The sequence below is a fragment of the Pantherophis guttatus genome, chromosome 4, assembly GCF_059756535.1.
Source record: "Pantherophis guttatus breed Tessera chromosome 4, ASM5975653v1, whole genome shotgun sequence".
Lineage (NCBI taxonomy): Eukaryota > Metazoa > Chordata > Lepidosauria > Squamata > Colubridae > Pantherophis > Pantherophis guttatus.
In genome coordinates, this window is record NC_142066.1 from 128,120,545 (window position 1) to 128,137,077 (window position 16,533).

Sequence of the window (16,533 nt, forward strand, 5' to 3'; positions counted from 1 at the left end):
TCAATGAAAACTGAAAAATTTCACTGAAATTAATAATGGTAGAGGATTTTTATTCCATCAAATGTGTGCAGGTGACATATTTGTGCACATGTGTCTGCACATATTTACTGTATTTGAGGACATCAGGATTAACCAGTGATTATTTCTAAATAAGTAAATAAATAAAAAGGAATGGTCAGGACAAAAATAATAATAATAATTGATTAAGAGTGATTGCCTATAAAATAAAATACCTTATTTAGTGATTAGAAATCCATATGGACATTTTGCATAAAAAATAAAATGAATTTCTGATTGTGATGATTAGATAAAATAGATTAGAAAGATGAAAGTCATCATGTAACTTTTTAAATGCTGTAAAGAAAGTGGAAACCACTTCTTTATATGTTTTCTTTTCCTTTTCTATTTTTCAGCTATTTTTCTTTTTGCACCTTTTAATTTCTCTTTAATTTTTCCTTTCATTCTTTTCTTTTTCACCCTACTTTAATCTGTATTATTCTTATTCTTGTGTTTAAAGTTTTCCTATATATATATATAGGACTCCAATCAACTCCAATTCCAATATATAAAGTCAACATATATATATATAAAGACTTCACAGAAATGTCTACATGTCTCCTTAGTAACAGTACAATAAAGGTTATCTACTGCTTCCCAGTAGGATGTTTTAAAACAGTCTAGCCTACAGATCTAGAATTGTCTGGCTATCTTCATTCAAATACAAATCAGAATCAATCCTGCTTCATTGCAATGTTTGGCATTGTCAACCTGATGCTACATTACAAAACATAACAAGCACTGCATTGCAAGAAATGTTAGATCTAACTAGTACGTGAATGGGAAATCACTGGGAAAGCTCAAGGTTATAAATCCCCTTGATTCTTCAAAATTATCACCACTTCCCTAACACTTAGAGTAGTATTTCTGAATCAACAAGAACCAGCACGCAATGAAGTACTTCCATTACCATGCCTATGCAATCTCCTAGACCTGTGATTGTGACTCTATGGCGTGTGAACCTATGGCAGCCCTCTCTGTGGGTATGTGTGCCATCGCTCCAGCTCAGCCAGATGGTCATCAGGTTTCCGAGGCACCCATGCATGTCAGCCAGCTGGTTGTCGGATTTCCAGCACTCTGGCACACGTGCCTTCTGATTTGGGCATTCTGTGCCTAAAAGGTTCACCATCACTGTCCTAGACCAAAATATTCCCTGCTTATTATATCTGCATAGCACTGAGTTTATATATAACACAACTAAAGGATCTGTGTCTATCTGTCTGTAACTGTGGAATGGGACAATTCAGTATGGCCAGCTCACTGCTGCCAGCTCGTTATTGCCAAGTCACCTCTGCCAAGTCACTGCTGCCAAGTCATTGCAGGACAACTGAACATGGCCAATTCACCATGGGACAACTCACCACAGGTGGCTGGAGGGACAGGCAGATGGGCAGATGGACAAGGGAACAGGTGTTCATTCAGTGGTAGCAGCGGTGTTCGGCCATATGGTAATATAATTTAATAAAGAAGGGAATATTTTGGTCTAGGGGATTGCACAGGCATGGTAGTGACATGGTAGGGGAAATACTGCATTGAGTCTCAGAATTGGCCTTCTGAGTTGTCCTATGGTGAACTGGTGGTGATGACCTGGCCATGCCAAGTTCTCCTAGACCTCTGCAATGGCAGCTAAAGGAGTCTGAATTTAAACTCATGTATTCAAATTATTTTCAGTGAGGCTCTCTCCCAGATTGAAACCTTCCACATCCAGTTTTCTTTGGAGACTTCAACCTCGAGATGCCACCAACCTGATCCTCCTCCTAATGTAATTCATTCACTTCGGGTGGTACTGAAACTCATTCAGTCATAAGCATCATCTGTGAAGAGATAATTGTTGTTGTTGTTTTTTTTTTAAAAAATGGGCATGGAATCAGAGCTATCCATAGTTGTTTTAATGGCCAGTAATTGTAATAGCTTTCTGAGTTGTTTAGTGACAGGCTGATTAGCAGAGCAAACAGAACAGAAAAAAACACCCTCTAATTACACAATTAGAAAATAAGCAAAGGGAAGATCCATTTCAGAATTGCTTTCACCAAGGAGTTGAGACATGAAGCAGAAGGTTTTTAGGCAAAGAACAGTTTTCCCCAAGAGCCCTGAGAAAGGAATTACTGTGGAATTATAAAAAGAAGCAGCAGCAACCATCACTACATAGAAAGTGGAGTTATATATGGTTCAAATAATATATTGTCCACTTTTCTACCAGCAACGATATCCCTGTGAGATAAATTAGACTGAGAGAGAATAATTGTTTTTATGCCTTTTTTGTAACATGCCTGGTACATGGCCAGGAGGCAGGTGAGAGATCAATAAAGAAGTTATCAGAGTATCTCCATCCCAGGTTGCACATGCTGCACAATTTAATACAATTGTTAAAGGCACAAGATTTTGCAAGAAATGAGCAGCTTTCTCCATTGGAATCTGAAGTTGTAAAAACTGGGAATAATGCTTGGGTAAAACCTTGTTCATTATATTGTATTTTAAATCTGAAACATCTTCTAGGTATCCTATGGAGTCATTTCTTATTCTAAGTAATCAGGTTCATTTTACAGTTTTACCAAAAAACAAATGCTTCCTATTTATCAGTTTCAATTTTCATACATAGTATTGACTGCAATTGTTTTTAAACATTGATTCCATTCTTTTCAGCAGAAAAAGACATATTCAATAAATGAAAGGTCCGTATCTACCGATATTGACATGCTCATAAACTATGAAAAAGAGAAATAATTAAAACAATTAATAACAAGAGATACACATATGCAAGAAATTGAGATGTACAAACTTTCCATCACAATAGGAATAGATCTGTAGCGTTCTAAAGTGCAAACATTTCGGTAACCTGTTAGTGGATTAGGTTTTAATCATGGAAACGTAATGTTTTGAGGGAGCCACCTGGCCCTCAGAAGTTGAATAAAATGTGGAGTATTCATATTCATGTGTATAAGTACTGTGTTTCCCCAAAATAAGACCTATTCCTATTTTCTTTTGGGCTTGAAAATACGCACTTGGGCTTATTTTGGGGCAGGTTTTATTATTTTTAAGTTCAGGAGGTGACAAGCGTGGGAGCCGATGGGAATGGAAGTGCAGTTACCACTGGGCCCACCCTCTCTGTCCCACTGTCTGCTTACCCCCAGCTGCAATGGGCCAAGCTCTAGGCATGCCTCGGCTTCCTTGGTTCAGTGCAAATACTATTAATTCTGAGCATGGAGACAGAGGCGGGGTGGGTGGGTAGAAGATAGGCGATCCAGATGTGGTGGGCAATTGCCTGACTCATGGGAGACTTGCAGGAGGCTTACATTGTGGCACTGGCAGCAGGCAGAGGCAGATGGATGGGGAATCAAGAAGGAAGGCAATCCTGATGTCCCCTGTGGATGAATGTTTGGCTGGGCTGCAGGCAGGCTGAGAGTTGGTGGGACAGAGTGAGTGGCATGCTGGGATCACTCAACCTCCGCCTGGTTCTGCTGCATACTTTTCACGTGGAGGGAAACGAAGCTTCATGTGCTTGTAAAGGGGACGCTTTGAAACAGACCTAATCACTTGGTTTCAAACCGTCCCCTTTGCAAGCACACGAAACTGAGTCTCTGTCCTTTCTCCATCTGGCCAAAAAGTGTTTGATCGCCTATTGGATGCTTGGGAATGGAGCACAGGGTGTCAGGATTGCCTGCCTCCCCCATCCCCCATGCCTCTGCCTCCACCTGCTGCTGGCGCCACTGCACAAATCTCCTGTGAGACAAGTAGCTGCACAGCATATCTGAATCACCTGTCTTTTCCCCTCCGCCTCTGCCTCCATGCTTGGAATTAATGGTATTTCCACTGCACCAAGGGGATGGCGGGTTTCAGTTTCTGCCAAAGACTGTTGGCTCCCACATGCTTGCTGCTTAATGGTATTTGTATTTGTGCTGCACCAAGGAGGCTGAGACATGCATGGCCCATTGCAGCTGGAGGCAAGCAGACAGTGAGACAGAGAGGCTGGGGCCAGTGGTAACTGCACTTCCCATCAGCTCCTCTGCTTTTCACCTCCTGCAGTTGCTGCTAAACACTATTGGCTCCCATATGCTTACTGCTTCTCGTGCTGGCCACGTCCATTCCCCCTGGCTTATTTTCGGGGTAGGGTTTATATTAGCCCCACCCCAAAAAATCAGACTCAGACTTGTTTTCAGGATGGGTCTTATTTTTGGGGAAACACACTGTACAGATAGTCTTTGACTTATAACTATTCATTTACTGACCATTCAAAATTACAATGGCACTGAAATCAGTGACATGACCAGTTCTCACACTTCTGACTATTTCAGTATTCCAATAATCACAGGATCAAAACTCAGGTGCTTAGCAAGAAGCATGTATTTACAACGGTTATAGTGTCTTGGGATCATGGGATTGCCATTTGTGACCTTCCCAAATGGCCTCCAAGAATTAAAGTCAATGGGAGAAGCCGGGTTTATTTAATGACTGACAATTTATTTAACTGCAGTGATTTGTTTAACAACCATGGCAAAAAAAATTCATAAAATTTGAGCATGGCTCACTTAATAACCCCCTTGCTTAGCAGTGATCCTAATTGTAGTCATAAATCAAGGATTATCTGTAAAAGTATCTAAATCAGTTAATTGTACATAAAACAAACAACATATTTAGTAGTGGTTCCTAAATTGTGAAATAACCTTCTGAGACTAGCTTACCTGGATCTTAAATTCTTTTTGGTCTGCCTTTTCAATTATATTATAGTTTTACAATTTTTCGGCCTCATGGATTTTTTTTCTTTCTTAGTTTCAGCTTGATTAGTCACTACACGTAATTTCTTTGGTTCTCTGTTTGATATTCTATGGGTTCATTTTGTGTTGGGTAAATATGTTCTTATTTACAATCCATTTCAGCTTCAATTATAGGAAAAAGTGTAAATTATATTAAACCAAATAAGTAAACAAATGAACATAGAATCAATTTAAAAATAATCCCTGCTGATCAGAAAAGAATCATTTTTTCTAATAGTAGGGCTGGAAGAAAATGATAATGAGATATAGCAAAAGCAGATTTTCTCTTTGAGAGTTGCTACTAATTTTACTAAAATTATAAGACATGAGATTTGCACACCTCCTCAAACATGCTTTGATAAAATTAATCTGCTTCTCTTTCCCTTTCTCTTTTTTTAAAAAGAAACAGAATTAATTATACTCAAATAATAGATTTCTCAAGAACCTTTCTGTTGACTCTGCTAATAAAGCCAGAATAATAAGCAGACAGAGCAATGGATGCCATAGATAGCTTTATTTAAGAATCATTTGATAAAGTATATTATTTTTCTAATCTGTCACATTGTTTTCCTCTTAATGGTTTTAGATACGAAAGATATGATGGCTAAAACAGGAAGCTTCCCCCGCCCCCAAATTCTGTGGTGCACTCAGCAAATAACTTATAACTGTGTATATTTTCATCCTTACTATTTATTTATTTATTTATTTATTTATTTATTTATTTATTTATTTATTTATTTATTTATTTATTTATTTATTTATTTATAGGTTCGATTTATATGCTGCCCTTCTCCGGAGATTTAATGTGTTAAGCAATAGCCTTATACTTTTGTATATACCTGCTTAGTAGGGCTTTTGGCCCCGCCTAAGCAGTGTTCTTTTTTTACACAAAGTCACCTTATTGACCCCACAATCCGGGGCCTCATTTTACCTACCTCATTTAATCAACCCAACACAAATATTTTCATACCGAAAACCCGGAAAAGTCCTGAACCCTAGGTTGCTGCTCCATAAGTCCCCAGGGAGTTGGGCGGCATAGAAATGTGACAAATAAATAAATAAATAAATAAATAATTTATTAGTCCTCCATATGATGGCAAACTCCCTGCCAATCAATAGCCAGAGCCAAAGTGAGAAATGTCTTAAGAAGAAGTTTGTTCTGCAAATCAACATAGATGGCTTTTATATGAGCAGCTTTGGTTCTGATGTGCTTCCTTGCATGTAAGTGATCTGGGGATTGTTCCTGATCCTCAAGGCATTTTTCTCAATGGAAATGATTGATTTTGTCAATCATTTCCATTAAGAAAAATAACTTGAGGAGCAGGAGCAATCCTTTTGTCATTTACATTGAGAAAAAAAGTATGCAATTATTTAATTTTGGAACACATTTTTAGAATAGCAGAAAAATTAACTCTAGATGTCTTACACACCTTTTGATTTAAAGCAGTGATTTTTAACTTACGATGCATGGACCCCTTGGAGGCTCCACAATGTCCTCACGGGCGTGTGTGAAGGCTTGAAGAAATTTTATAATTTAAATCTTTAGTTACGTCTTGGGAGTCCATGGCCATGATCCATGGACACAAAGTGTATTTAAAGGAAGTCCTAATGAAGAAAATGCTGAGGACCACTGATTTCAAGTAATAGAAAAAGATACAAAGATGTACACAGAGCTTATTGATTATCGTAACATGTTCTATAAGAAGCTGCCTCTAAATGGAGTTCGGAAACACCTATTTATGTACAAGGTGGCAAATGACCTTGACAGGTATAGATAAATACTTTATCTAAATAATAAAGTAAAATAAATAATAATTTGTTTCTATTCTCATTTCAAAGTGCTGTTGATAACTCATGTCTTGATTAGTCAAGACAGGGGTGAAATCTATTTTTTTTTGCCATCGGTTCTGTGGGCGTGGCTTGGGGGTGTGTGGCTTGGGGGTGGTCATGTGGCTGGGTGGGTATGGCCATTTTTTTTTACTTTTTAAAGCATTTTTAACTAGTAAAAATGCTTTAAAAAGTAAAAAAAAAAAGTTTCCGATGATCAGCACCTGACCAGCCTGACCCCACCTCGCCAAGCCAGATCCAACACCTCCTAGCCCCAAAGATTGCAAGCCTTCCTACCTCGGCCACCCAGTCTGGGAGAAGACAAGGGGGGGGGGAGAGAAACAAATTGCTCGGCTGCTCCCCCTTTTCACTCACCCTGAGCTTTCTGTTGCGGATTTTCATGCCTTGCTTCACGCGCCCGGGATTGTCACCCTCGTCTTCTTCTTTCTCCTCCTCTCCAAGTGGAAAAATGCTCCTGGCATTTTTCCATTTGTAAGGAAGCTTTTGTACCTTGTGAAGGCAAGTCTGGCTTCCTGCACTAAAAATCTCACCAGTACCGCTGTGCGCGCGGCTTGTGTGTGTGTATGTGTGTATGTCAGGCATGGGTTGCTGCAAAGACCTGGAGCAAAGACACACATACACAACACACACACACACACACACACACACACACACACACACACTTTAAAAGACCTGTGAATGAAGGCGGGGGTAGATTGGAGGGGTCATTTCCCTCCCCCTCCCTGCCTCCACACCAACATTCAGTGCAGCACACACACATAGAGAGGTTTTAAAAGACCTTTTGAATGACTTGAGGCTCCTTCAGGTTGGCCTCCAAAAAAAAGAGGAATGAAGACGGGGGTGGATTAAAGGGGTGAATTCCCCAACTCTAGTTCAGCCGGCTGGGGATGGGATGGCAGGCACAGGCTGCTGCGAAAGACCAGGAGCAAAAAGACACCCACACCCACCCACACACAAGCTGCATGCACAGCAGTACTGGTGAGGTTTTTAGAGAGCAGCACAGGAAGCAAGACTTGCCTTCACGAAAGCTTCCTTATAAATGGAAAAACGTCAGGAGCAAGCAAGTGCTTCTTTTTCAACTTACTCCTGGCGTTTTTCCACTTGGAGAGGAGGAGGAAGAGGAAGAAGACGAGGACGACAATCCCGAGCGTGTGAAGCAAGGCTTGAAAATCCACAGCAGGAAGCTCGGGGTGAGTGAAAAGGGAGAGCAGCCGAGCGCTTTGTTTCTCCGGAACCAGTAGAAAAAAATGCTTAAAAAGTAAAAAAAAAAAAAAAAAAAAAAAAGTTCCGATGATCAGGTGTTGCTCAGCTGATTGTCGGAACTTTTTTTTTAACTTTTAAAGCATTTTTTTACCACCGGTTCTCTGGAAGTAAAAGCAGGAAGTAACGACGACTGGGCGAGTGGGCGGAACCTCGGGTTGCCGTCGCTACTGGTTCTCTGAACTACCAGCCATCATTGCTACCTACTCGCCCGAGCCGGTCCGAACCGGGAGCATTTCACCCCTGGTCCAAGAATATCTTCTCCTGGTAGAGCCCCTTATTAGCACTCAAATGCCTGTAAATAACTTGTGTCTTGGTTATCCTAGGAATATCTTCTACTGTTTGACTCAGTCTCCCAGACTGAGATCCAGACTTTCACAGCCTGCAGACACCAGACCAAGAATTTCACATCAACTCCAGTTTATCTGGGATTATGGTATACAATCAAGTATCATTGGCATGCAGATGATGTATGCCTCACCCCAAATTGATTTATTACTTCTCCCCATGGCTTCCTACATGTTATAAATAATAGTAAGAAGAAAATTGAATCTTGTAATAGTCCCTATTGGGAATCCATTGGTTAAGCAGTCTTCCTCATCCCTGCTGATTGAAAACACCCATTTAGGTGGACAACCTCTATAACAGGGGACTTCAAACTTGGCAGCTTTAAGACTTGTGGACTTCAATTCGAAGAATTCTCCAGCCAGCATAACTTAGCATGCAGAATTCTGGGAGTTGAAGTCCACAAGTCTTAAATCTGCCAGGTTTGAAGACCTCTGCTCTAGAAAATAATTGTAGTTGCAGTTTTAACCCTCCTTGTACATATTCTGGTAGGTTACCTTTACTGCCTGAAAACTTGGATTAAGTTTACAGGTAGTGACATTTGTGCCATAAAGAATTCTATCAATACTGTTGGTTTCCACTTCCTCAGAAAATAAGAAGACTAATGATTAATAAGTCCAATATGAGCTGCCTTAGAAGAAACACAAAACTGGCATTCTATAGTACAGATGCCGCTGCATAATTCACTGTTCTGAAATGCAGTACCGTAATGTCCAGTAATATTGACCAGCTTACTTGTCAGGTAGAATCAACATCCTGATACCCTCTAGAATCCATAAATGGGAGTTCTGCATCTGTATACAATGCACTTTTCCAGGAAATAAATCCTCAGTTGGAAAAGAAAAGAAGCTATCTTGTTTTAACAATAAATAATTTAAAAAATATTGCAAAATCAAAGATGTAATCTTTGTGTTTGTCCAGTACTAGAATCCAGAAAGCAAAGATATAATTGAGCCCTTGTGTTTTACTTTGTAGCAGCTAATATATTCCATTCTTTTAAAACCTAAGTCATATTCACAATGTTAACATCTGAATGGATGGATAGAGCAGATTGCCCATAACAATGTTTCTTTTTATTCATTCTGCTTATAATTAATGACATCTATTGATTTGACTGGAGTAAGATCTCAGTTGCTGACATGTGAATTCTATTCCCGATGAATAGAAAAGAAAAAGAAAAGATGTGTAAAAATATGCACATTTTTTATACTGACAAATGATTAGAAAAATTATAAGTTTCTAAAAACCAAAACTATTTTGGAAGCGGAAGAATTTAAGATTTCAGCTCAAAAATAAAATATTCCATCAAATTAAATCTAATAGACACACAGTAGTGGAGATATCATGTTACATTGTGTGCTATGAATTGCTCTGCAAAAAATATGGCTGAAATATAAAGACACTCCCAGTATTGATTGCCATTTCTATTTGCCAATCTCTCCAAACAGTTCCCCCCCCAATTTTCACTAATTCCTTCTTTTGCTGACCCCAGACTCCAAAAAACAGAGAGATTACCATGCCAGTCAGCCAGATGATCACTGACCCAGTTGATCATTAAGAGAATGTGAAAATCCTCTTAGTTCCTTGAACTGCCATACCCTGGAATATAAAAAGAAAAGAAATGTCCAGTCTGCCTTGTCATATTGCCTGTTACATTTTATATTCTATGATCTATGAAGATCTTCCTAACTATCCAAAAATAGAAAAAGCAAGGAAAGATATTTTGAAAATAGACAATTTTAGTATTTAGTATTTAACATTAACTTGCTCTTCCTGAGACCATCGTCTACAACCTGTCCTTAAATACCACATTTCGATTCTTCCTTTGTTACAGAGCCCCAGATTATGACATCAAATATGTGAACAAGTTAACTTCACTACTAACCTGGGCAGCCTCCACCCACACCCAATAATCTTTCTTGGTGGCATTAATTTACCACTTATTAATTGGATCCTAAATGAATGTACAACTGAACCTATACATGCAACCCTGTACAATAATGTAACTAATCTGGGACTTGATCAACTAGTAACTAACAACACTAGACTCAAGAACTGCCTTGATCCCATCTTCTGCAACATTTTAAATTCAATTTATGGAGTACAAATAAAAGAACCATTCTCCAACAGCAACCACAGCATGATTGACTTTTGTCTCAACTTACACCCTCTCAAAAATCATCATAATGATGGGATTCCCAGGTATAACTTTAAAAAAGCCAACTATGATCTCATAGACAACGAACTCTCATATCTTGATTGGCAAATTCTATTCTCTGACTGTAATACTGCTGACGACCATTACAACATTTTCTTGTGCGAAATCAAAAAAATCATTAAACTTTGCATACCACTAATATCCCACAAAATCAGAAAAAATAAACTACCAATAACAATAAGGAAATTACAATCCATAAAAAAATCTCTTTGGTGAAAAAACAAAACTAACTATGTAGCTAACTTCAAAAACCGCTACAAAAACTTATGCCAACAAATAAAGACTGAGTGCACCAATTATCACATCAAGCAAGAAGAAAACCTTCTATGCACAAAATCTACCTGTGCCTTCTATAATTTTGTAAACAACAAACTTAAAGACTTGAAATCCATCCCACCCCTAAAAGGACCAAACAACGAAGACTGTATTGATGGAACCGTTAAAGCCAATCTCTTTAACATGTTCTTCGGCTCAGTCTTTGTAAACAGCAACAACACATACCCAATATTTCCCAGCGGTACTACAGACAATTACAACAATTATGGTGATCTTATACATATTGATTTTACAGAAGTCAATGTTGAAAAGGCATTACACAATCTAAAAACATCTCTATCTATTGGACCTGATGGACTATGTGCATATTTCTTAAAAAAGCTTTCTACTGCAATTGCAGAATCTCTAAACATAATTTTTGAAAAATCTTTCAGTACCAGCACCTTGCCCTAACAAAGGTCACAAGCCAAGGTCATACCTATCTTCAAAAAGGGAGACCCTAGCCTAGTTGAAAATTACAGACCAATCTCTTTATGTTGCGTCACCTGCAAAGTCATGGAATCAATCATTAACCAATCTATTACCCTCCACCTAGAGACAAACAGCCTACTTTCTAACAAACAATTTGGTTTCAGAAAAAAATTATCCTAGAATCTTCAACCAGTGCATTGCAAAAACATATGGACTACACATCTCAATCAGGGCAAAGCAATAGACGCAGTTTACATAGACTTCTGTAAAGCTTTTGAATCAGTGGTACATGATAAATTACTTCTAAAACTAAAATCTTATGGCATTTCAGGACTCCTACATAAATGGATAGCTGCCTTCCTATCAAACAGACAACAAATGGTCAAAATAGGAAGTGCTCTATCAAATCCTGTACATGTTAATAGTGGTGTTCCCCAAGGCAGTGTTTTAGGTCCAACACTCTTCATACTTTACATAAATGACCTTTGCAATCATATTAAAATCAACTGTATTCTCTTTGCTGACGATGTCAAACTATTCAACACCACCGACAATGCAACTATTTATTTTATTTTATTTATTTTATTTCCAATTTATATACTGCCCTTCTCCCTGAGGACTCAGGGTGGTGTACAGCCAGAATTAAGAACATGAAATACAAATATTGAAAAACAATTAAAATATATATAAATTTGGCCCAAAAATTAAAAATCACAAACCAATTAAAACATTTAAAAATTTCTTCTTAAGCCAGCCCGGCTTGCTGGAAAAAGTGGGTTTTAAGGGCACGGCGGAAGGCACTGAGGTCTTGGATTCTCCTTATCTCTGGGGGCAACTGATTCCAGAGGGTAGGTGCCCCCACAGAGAAGGGCTTCCCCCTGGGGGTCACCAGCCTACATTGTTTGGCTGATGGCACCCTGAGGAGGCCCTCTCTGTGGGAGCGCACGGGTCGATGGGAGGTCGTCAGTAGCAGCAGGCGGTCTCAAAGATAGCTAGGCCCTATGCCATGGAGCGCTTTAAAGGTGATGACCAACACCTTGAAGCGCACCCGGAAGACCACCGGGAGCCAGTGCAGCTTGCGCAGGAGCAGTGTTACATGGGAGCACCATGCTGCTCCCGTCACTACCCGCGCTGCTGCATTCTGGACCAGTTGGAGCCTCCGGGTGCTCTTCAAGGGGAACCCCATGTAGAGAGCATTGCAGTAGTGAAGGCGAGAGGTGACGAGGGCATGAGTGACTGTGCACAGGGAATCCCGATCAAGAAAGGGCCGCAACTGGCGAATCAGGCGAACCTGACAAAAGGTCCCCCTGGTTACAGCCGTCATATGTTCCTCCAAGGACAGCTGCGTATCCAGGAGGACTCCCAGATTGTGAGCCCTTTCTGTGGGGGCCAAAGACTTGCCCCCCATAGTCAGTGATGAAGTCAACTGACTATATCGGGATGCCGGGAGCCACAGCCACTCAGTCTACCCTTCAAAACGACATTGACTATATATCAGATTGGTCTAACAAGTGGCAATTTCAAATCTCAACCAACAAATGCTTTGTCTTGCACATTGGCAAAAAAAATCAAATATAAAATACAAATTAAAATATAATCGAGAGAGTGTAGAGATATTTTACGAGAAGAGTTCTACATTCCTCTAACTGCAATAACATACCTTATGCCACCAGACTCCAAATTTTGGGCTTAGACAACTTAGAACTACGCCGACTTCAGTCTGACCTAAGCATAGTACATAAAATTATCTGCCACAATGTCCTACCTGTCAATGACTACTTTAGTTTCAACCACAACAATACATGAGCAAATAATAGATACAAATTCAAAGTAAACCACTCCAAACTTGATTGCAGAAAATACGACTTCAGTAACAGAGTGGTCAATGCCTGGAATGCACTACCTGACTCTAGTTTCTTCTCCAAACCCCCAAAACTTTAATCTTAAACTACTGTTGACTTCACCCCATTCCTAAGAGGTCTGTAAGGGGGTGCTTAAGTGCACCAGTGTGCCTACTGTCCCTGTCCTAATATTCCATTTTACTTACTCTTTTCATGTATCCAAATTATGTTTATACTTTTATCTGTTATCGTATTTATGATTGACAAAGTAAGTAAGTAAGTAAGTAAGTAAGTAAGTAAGTAAGTAAATGAATAAATAAATAAATAAATAAATAAATAAATAAATAAATAAGGATTCAAATTAAAAAGTTGTAGTCTTAGCAGCTTGTTATAAATATTTGCCTATTGGGTTGTTTTAAAACAATATTATATTCACCACCACTGCTAAAAAAGAAATCACCTTTAAATTTATAATAGTTCAGCTAATCCTTACACATATATTAAATAATAAACGTACCTGGGGAAGAATGGGGTTATGTCAGTTGAACCGTGGATGGAAAATTATCTCTGAGCATGCTAGTATAGAAAGTCAGAGCCCACCCCACAGAAGAATGAAATATTTTGGGGAATATTAAAAAGGCAGAATATTATATTTCCCTAGATAAGAAATGGAAAAAAAACATGTTGTTTTTAAAGACAGAAAGCAGACTTAGTCTTTCTTAATAGCCATCAGCAGATATTTTTGGTCCATTAAGAAAGATTGGGCCAGCCTATGCAGAAACCACAAACTTGGGGAGTGTCTCTCCCCAAGCAGAAACTGAGGCCAGCTTTTAGAAATGCAGATTTGGTAATCCATTCAGAAAGACTGGGTCAAGACAGAAATTCAGATAAGCAACAAACAAAAGATTGACAAAATTAGGATTTGCATTTTCCCTTTTGCCTATAAAGCCAGCTATGACCTCTACATAACCCCTACATGACTCCATAGGAATCTGACAATAGCCAATAGAATACATGTTCTTGCACAAGAACAGGAAGCTTAAGTGCAAAGCCCAAAAGAAGGTCTAACCACCCTCCACTCTCAACTCCATTTTTTCAGCTGCCCAGAACCACAAACCCATGTTGTTCTGCTTTATCAATAAATCATTTTTCCAATCAGCCTCTATGTTTCCAGTGTCTTTTTCCCGGCTTGGAACTGAACTAGGTGGATATTTCTTCCAACATTAGTCTCACCGGATCCACTTTTCTTGAGCTTGCCATAGTCCTTACCTGTGGAGGAATTTAAATCACAACCTTTATAAATTGCAGTGACCCAGGCTATAAGATTTGCCCTTGATAAATTCTGCTTGGCTGCTGTCTTTTATTCAAGAGTGGAATTACCCAATCCCTTAAAAGTAGTTCTAAGTGATCCTGCTTCACAATATCTACCTAACCATATTTTGTTCTGTCCATAAAGCACATCTTAAGCAGCATTTGGCACAGCTGGAAACTTGACTGAAACATGATGATGCTGGTCATCTTTCTGCTGCATCTTCCTTTTTTGCACTGTTATAATATCCTCAAGCAATTATGAAAAACATTTATCTTTTTAGATGGCTTTGTGTTTCTGAAACCCTGATTCTTCTAAGCAGGTTTCAACATGGTTCCATTTTTACTTATTCATTCATATTTGTTATTTGTAGAAGCTAGATTGCTATGCTCCACGATGATGAAGATAAACCAGAAGATAATCTTCTACTGTTTATAAGATTTGGATAACTCAATTCTCATTACTGACCAAATATCATAGCTTTCTTCTTCCCGTTAATCAGTGCTACTGGAGACAGATTTGAATATCTCCCTATTGTATTATCTCTCTGTGTTTATTAAAAGTACTATCGTATTTTTATACTAATGGAATAGATCAGGCCCGGCACACGGATCTGGCCTGTGGGGTGCTTAGATATGACCTGTGAGGCCGTCCTGGAAACAGTGAAGGATTGGCCTGCAGTGCCTCTGCCAGAGAAAATGGAGCTTGAGAAAGCTGCGTGTGGCCCTCCCGAGCTCCATTTTCGTTGGCAGAGGATTGCAGGAGGCCATCGCAGCTGAAAACAGATTGGGAGCCTGTTTTTGCTGGCAGAGCGCTTGGGCCTCCACAGGTGTCCCCGATATGAGTGAGGGCCACGGCCATTCTGTCCATGCTCCCCCAACCCCCTCCCAAGGTCAAACACAACCCTGATGCAGCCCTCAATGAAATCAAGTTTGATACCCCTGGAATAGATAATATCCTTTTTTTTTTTTAATTGCAAAAGTTTTACAATTACATTTTCACCCCATTTTCCCCCCCATCCCACCCCCCGCTCCCCACCCTAACCCCCCTCAACCCCCCCTAACCCTCCCCCCCTGACTTCCATGAAGTATAATCCCATCAAAGTCCCCTTTTTACAAAACTTGAACCCCTCAAACCCCCTTAGAAAAAAAAAAATTCCCCCCCCCTCACAGTATTCATACATTTCTATTTTTATATAATACTTTCAATGAAAAGCTATTTGGTATTTCCTAACTTGATATTTGTTCTGCACATAATCTATCCACTTTTTCCATTCCCATTCATAAGTCTCTTGTGAGCGATCTTTTAAAAATGCTGAAATCTTCGCCATCTCCGCAAAACTGGCCATCTTCAAAGTCCATTCTTCAATAGTGGGTAAAGACTCATTTTTCCAATATTTACCTATCAATAACCTCGCTGCTGTGATCATGTACAATATCAATTTAATTTCATCCAGTGTAAAACCCTTTACTATACCCAATAAGAACAATTGTGGGGAAAATGGAATTTTTCTCTTCAAAACATTCTGCATAACCCACCATATTTTAATCCAAAAAGCCTTAACTTTCTTACAATTCCACCAAACATGATAATATGTAGCATCTAAACAATCACATCTCCAACATTTTGGCTGAACATTAGGATACATACAGGATAATTTCTTGGGATCTAAATGCCATCTGTAAAACATCTTATAAAAATTTTCCCTCAAATTCTGCGATTGTGTAAATTTAACATTCTGAACCCATATCTTTTCCCATGTTTCTAACATCACTGGTTCTTCAAAATTTTGTGCCCATTTAATCATACAATCTTTAACCAATTCAGTTTCTGAATCCCTTTCTAACAAAAGATAATATCCTTTTTAATATGCTATGGCATATAAAATCTAAGGACTTTGAATAGTGGCATGTCTTCCTGTAGAACAGGTATTTAAATTTTTTGTTCATTGTAACATGTTTTAATTTGGGTGGAGGGAATCACACATGAAATCATTCACCACCATTTGTCTACGGTACTGGAATGAAATTCTGATCTGGTGTAAAAACCTTAGATCTGGTGTATAAAGCTGCTGTGTATTTCAGGAATTATTTAATTAAAAAACAATGTCAGCTGTCATGAGCAAGCAGGAGAAAATGAGGGCCAGCAACAGTTTGT